The sequence below is a fragment of the Coffea eugenioides genome, chromosome 8, assembly GCF_003713205.1.
Source record: "Coffea eugenioides isolate CCC68of chromosome 8, Ceug_1.0, whole genome shotgun sequence".
In the NCBI taxonomy this organism is placed as follows: domain Eukaryota; kingdom Viridiplantae; phylum Streptophyta; class Magnoliopsida; order Gentianales; family Rubiaceae; genus Coffea; species Coffea eugenioides.
In genome coordinates, this window is record NC_040042.1 from 12,460,261 (window position 1) to 12,466,260 (window position 6,000).

Here is a 6,000-nt window from a genome sequence, read left to right on the forward strand (position 1 = left end):
ATTAACCCTTAAGTCAGCCACCATTATTGACTAAGGAAAAGGAAGAAAAGAAAACAAAAACAAAGAAAAGATCTTAAGTGACAAGTGTTGGCAATCCATGGAAGTTTGACCAAGACATTTTCCTTTCTTCTTATCTTTCATTTTGGCTAAGTTTCCTTCATTTCCTTCTAGTGTTGGCCGAACTCTTGGAGAGGAAAAACAAGAGAAGAAACCTCCAACTACATCTTAATTTTAGCCTTGTTTAAGTTGAATCACAAAAACTAAACCGATTAAACTTGCATCAAGGGTGTTAGGAAGCTTGGTGTGGTGGAAATTTTGAAAGAAATAGCTTGGTTTCTCACTTTCAAGAAGGTTTTGTAAGGTATAAGTCTAAAACTTCCTTTTTCTTTCTTATTCTTGCTATATATAGTCTAGATGGCATGAATCTTGGCATATTATGGATGATCTTCTAGTTTTGGTGTTGATTAGTGACATTTCAGCTAGGATTTGGTAATTTTCAGCCTTGATTATGTTGTTTAACTATCAAATGTTGGTTTTGAGTTTGGATATGAAATTTGTGAGGTGATTAGTAACATGAATATGACTTTTTAGCTTTACAAGATGAATTTCCAGCTTTGTCAAGAAATTTCCAGCTTTGATATTGGATGGTTACTTGTTGGAAATGAGTTACTATTTGATGGTTTTAAGCCTAGATGAAGAGCTATCTTGATATGCTTACTTGTGGTGTTTGAATTGGGTTGATTTGAGGGAAAACAATGAAGCCTTAATGGCTGGAAAAATAAGTAAAAACAAGGGAAATGCTGCCCAAATTTTCTTTCGTAGGATAAACGAGCGAAATTGGTACTTGAGCGGTGTTTTGGGGATGAATTGAACTTGAATTGTTTAGAGAACTCAAGTTTCCCTTAGTAGGAGTACATAAGCTGAATTTTGGCAAAACTCATACCCTTTAAAAGGTGAAAGTAGCGACCACTATAAATACGTTTTTCTCGTCTTTTAAATCAAGTTGCGAACTTAAAAGTGTTAATCGTTTCTTTATCGAAACCAAACGAGCGAGCATGAATTTTCTAGAGTTTGATAAGTGAAATGAACGCTACTTCAACGAGTGTCATTTACTTGATTTTCTTTAAGCAAAACTCCTATATTTTGAACCTTAATTGTTTTCAAATTGTTCAATGATATTTTATAGTAGATTTGGATTCCAACCAAGGAGTTGACCTTGGACATGGTTTTGAAAAGAAATAAATTATTGGTGAGCATTTTCAAGTGCATAATTGAACTTGATATTTGAAAGAAATACTTGACTTGTTTGGACGAGCAAAGGTGTACTTTATCGCACTTGCCCTAATGTGATTTCTTACTGTTTATTATTTACTAGTTTGTGCTTGTGCTTGACTTGTAAGTGTTGAGCGGTAGCATGTACCACACTCAATCTGAGTGGGAGGTGCCTCTCATCCCGTCTCACTACTTTTATCCTCACCCTATTGGCTAGTCAGTCGAATCGAGCCAGTAAGTGCTTGGTCGAGGAGACTGGCGAACCATAGGTACTGTTTACTGTTTATTGTTTATTTATAATTCTTTGGATATGGTCCACTGGATTCGGTATACTCGAGTATTACCATCACCTTTACTTTGAAGTTCGAGCTCGGTAGGGGATTGATTGGTGGATGGAAATTGGTGTAAAGTGGAGATCTACGGTCATGATTTTGCTTCTTCAAACGTTGACGAAGTGTCAACGGGTTCAGATCAAGTAATGCAACGGAAATTTGGCTCTTGAGAGCCATCTGTATCCTTTACCTGGAATTGTTGGATATCTAATGATTTGCTAATTTCAATTGTTATTGCCCACTTTTATGAACTCTTATGCTCGCTACTTTGATATTTCAAGCTTTACATAATGACCAACTTGTTACTTGGGTCTGTATGAAGTTTTGGAACCTCACTGAGTTTTGACTCACTCTATTCCGTTAAAATTTGTTTTCCTTACACGAGGTACGTGAGGCTGGTACAGGCTAGCATTGTCTAGCTTTTGAATTTTTGCGATTGTACTGGCGCTAGTGCTCAAATAGAGTTGAATGTATCTAGAATGTTACATATTTTGAGATATTTGGGAATGTATGAGTCTTGGAGCTTAATTTAAGCATCAATGTATATTTTAAATTTGGAACTGTTGTTTTTTGTTTCCTTTCGAAGTTGTAACTTGTTTTCTTGAAATGAGTGAGCAAGTCCTGGCGAGAGTTGGGCAGGTGGTCCGCTAAACTCTGGAGTACGCCCTAGGAGGCGGTGGGATCGTCACAGAAATGTTTTCTTAGAATTAAACAAACCCCTCTTCTTATAAGCAAGAAGGAAAAGGAACAACAAATATCGAATAAACCATCAGTGAAGAAGAGAAAAGAATAAAGAGGAGGAGGAAAGAATAAGCAGCCAGGAAAGTTTAACTGGAACTCGTGTTGTGAGAATACTTTCTAAACTGGGAGTGACCGGTATTTATTGGCCTAAAGAAATATAGGTTGGATAAGAGATAAAATTTCAGGAACAGAAGTAATGTTGGAAGTAGATTCTTTTTGTAACATCGAGTTGAAATTTTGTGTGCTTATCTCTATGAAGAGGAAAATGTATAGAATTTTATTGATCAAAAGTTTTGTCCGTGTGCAGAATACTAATGTTATGGAAAGAGTCAAACTCTATCCATATTAAGATAAACTCCGATAAAATCTGATTTCACTGTAGGAAAACTTTACTTGGTTAATTTGGGTAGAAAAACTCTTTGTAAAAGAAAGTTTTATCCATGTGCAGAATACTAATGTTGTGCAAAGAGTCAAACTCTGTCCATATCAAGATAAACTCCGGTAAAATCCAATTTCACCATAGTAAAACTTTACTTGGTTACTTCAGGTAGGAAAACTCTTTGTAAAAGACAATAGAAGTAAAACTAAACTAGGCCGTGAACGCGCAAAGGGGGAGAGGGGCAATTCATCAATTTTCAGGTAGCAAATCCATTAGTTTGCAATGGATAGGAGCAATTCAGTTTTCTGTCTCCTATGCGCGAGTCCAAACTAGTTATCAACTTAACACAAGCCTAGTAAGAAGGTAAGTGTCATAAAATGATTGGAAGTCTCTTTAGTTTTTCAATGTGAGACAAAATCTTTTGAAATACACTATTATATATAACAATTTCCTTCCTATTTCAAAAGATTTTAGATAAAAGTGTAAATCAGAAAAATAATTTGCCGGATTTGTCTAGATGTAATGTAATTAGTTTAGTGTCTTTTGAATTATGAACCAAACTTAGATTGACAAAACATGACCTACAGAATTATTAGTGAAATATGAATTTCTATGAACTAATAACTCTTAATGTATGTAACAGGTGTCGAGTCCTGTACAATAATAAATAACTACTCGAAAAAAAATACAATTTTTACATATAGCGGTGAGTAAGGTCGAATCCACAAGGACTAGGGATAATTCGTTTTGTCTAGAGTCCTGAATTGGGGGAATTTTAGAAAATATAAAAACAACTAATTAACCAATTAATAAAACAACTAATGAAAATAAATAGGAATTAATCAACAGTAGATATGACTCTAGTCAAAAGTGTAACTTTTCAAACACGGTCTATTCAACTGATCATCGATGCAAAGATAATTCGATAATTCATTAATAGATTGGTTATAGCCATAAACAAGTGTTGATAACCAACAAGTTTTATTATTGATGTTATTAATAATGATGACGTTTGTTGAGATAATAATAATGATTATGGCAAAAAAAAAGATACGGCCGTTGACTATTTTTCTAACCAAAACACAACCCTAGGTACGACTGTAGGATTCAATTTCTTGATTGCATTAAGAATTAGAAAACCCAATCCTAACCAACAAACACGCTACGACGATTTTGTGAGAACCTAGAAATTTCACTAATTTACCTAGTCTAACTACATCGTACCTTCTTTATTTAGTCATCTATTAGTTTATTTATTGAATTGATAATGATTTTGTTTTAATGTTTTTATTAAATTTTACATGTGAAAATTTATGCGTGGGGTAAAATGCAATTTTCCTTTTTAGTGGGGTATGAAAGGAACTTTTGAAAAAAATGAGGGGTGTGAAAGGAACTTTTGAAAAAATGAGGGGTTTAGTGCAATAAGAATTCTCTAGAAGTGACATGTGTCACCATAAGAGCTAAACTTCTTTTTTTTTGACTTTTGACTAAGCTTTCCTACCATTTAATTTTCCTTTCTTGCCTTAAAAACCAAACAAAACAAACTCAAGAAAAGGGAGAGACAGAGAGCCGTGAGTTAGGGAAAGAAAAGGGAGAAACGTTTCACTAAATTTTAGCTTTAATCTTGCTTGAATTTTGATGGAAAAGTAAGGAGATAACTTGGGGGTTTCATCCATCTTAGCTTATACTTGGAAAGGAGAAGAAGTTGGTGGTTAGAAATTCATCTTGGTTGGAAAGCAAAAGAGAACGGGGAAGTGAGGTCGGAAGTACACCCGAGACGAACACTTGAACCTGTTGCCGTGGTGAGTGTTCTAAGTGCTTGTAAAGTTCTTATGTGTCATGTTTCTTACTTAAATGACATGTTCACTTGTTTGAACTACTTGCTCTCGTTATTCTTGAACTATTAATATTGGAACGAGGATGTAATTTATCATACTCGCACCTTTGTGACTTGATATTGATATGAGATGAATTGTTGTGCTTGTACTTGACTTGTTGGTCGATGGGATGGTTATTCCATCGACTCTCTTGCGTGTTTGGGCCCAAATCCCATTGGTTAGTTGGTCGGGTTGAGCCGGCAAGGGCTTGGTCGGCACGATCGACGATCGACGAACCTTGGGTCTTGTAACTTGGACGCGAACTCGTACTTGAACCCTTGAACTTGAATTGGTATACTCGAGTATTACCCTTCTTAAATTTTGACGTGCGGACCCGGTAAGGGGTTAAACGGTGGTTGGAGAATGACGTGAAGTGGTGAAATACTTGTTAGTATTTTGGAAAAATGTTGACGGAGTGTCAACGGAATTTTGATCAAACTGCCTGAATATGCTCTTAAAAGCTCCGTATCCTTTTACTCGAGTAGGTGAATTCTCATTTGATGAGTTCTTGCACTATATTGTTGTGAATTATGGATTCATTGCTTAAAATGTGATATTATTATTTGCATGATCTTCTTGGAACCTCACGGGGCGAAAGCTCTCCCTTTGGATTTGTTTTCCTTACAAGACGTGAGCACCTGGGTGAGTGATTGAAAAGGGGCCGAGTTTTGTCGGAAACTTTTGTCCTAACTCAGTTGCACCAACTTTTAGCTTGTTTTGTAAGTTGGGGAAACTCGACTGATGTAAATGAATCTAGTAGTGTATTTTAAAGTTTGTATCATCTATAAACTCGCGTTTTGGCCAAGGGTTATTTTATATTATCTTTGGGGATATGACTCTTGTTTTAAAAGTTGTTAATAGGTGAGTGCTCGAGTATCGATGAGAGTTGGGTAGGCGGCCCGCTAACCCCTTTGGTTCGCCTTGGCAGAAGGTGGGGTCATCACAGTTGGTATCAGAGCCTAGGTTAGAAATAGCTTGGGCGAAATAGAAATTTGATCCTAAGGAATATAGTGTGATATGTTAGAGTATCATTAAGTATGATTAAACTTGCTTAAGTTATAAATTGTATTTACCCTTGTAGGTGATGGACGGAGACACTAGAGAGGGTGGAGGTGAGCCGTTTTGAAGGCACTTTCGAGTCATTGATTATGAGGAGAGGCCAGGAGGACCGATCCGACATTGGAGTATCGCTAGTCAGATTAGACGATGTAGTCGTTGCCGATCATGTGGTCTTGGCAGTACTGGATGAGAGGAGGAGGCTTAAGCTTGGCTGTGATAGGGACCAGACTGAGATGGTGAGAATGAGAGGCATCATGAGGATGTAGGCCGACAGGATTTGGGAGCTCCAGGAGGACATATTGATGGAGCAGGAGAGGACTAATGCTTTTAGGGAACAGCT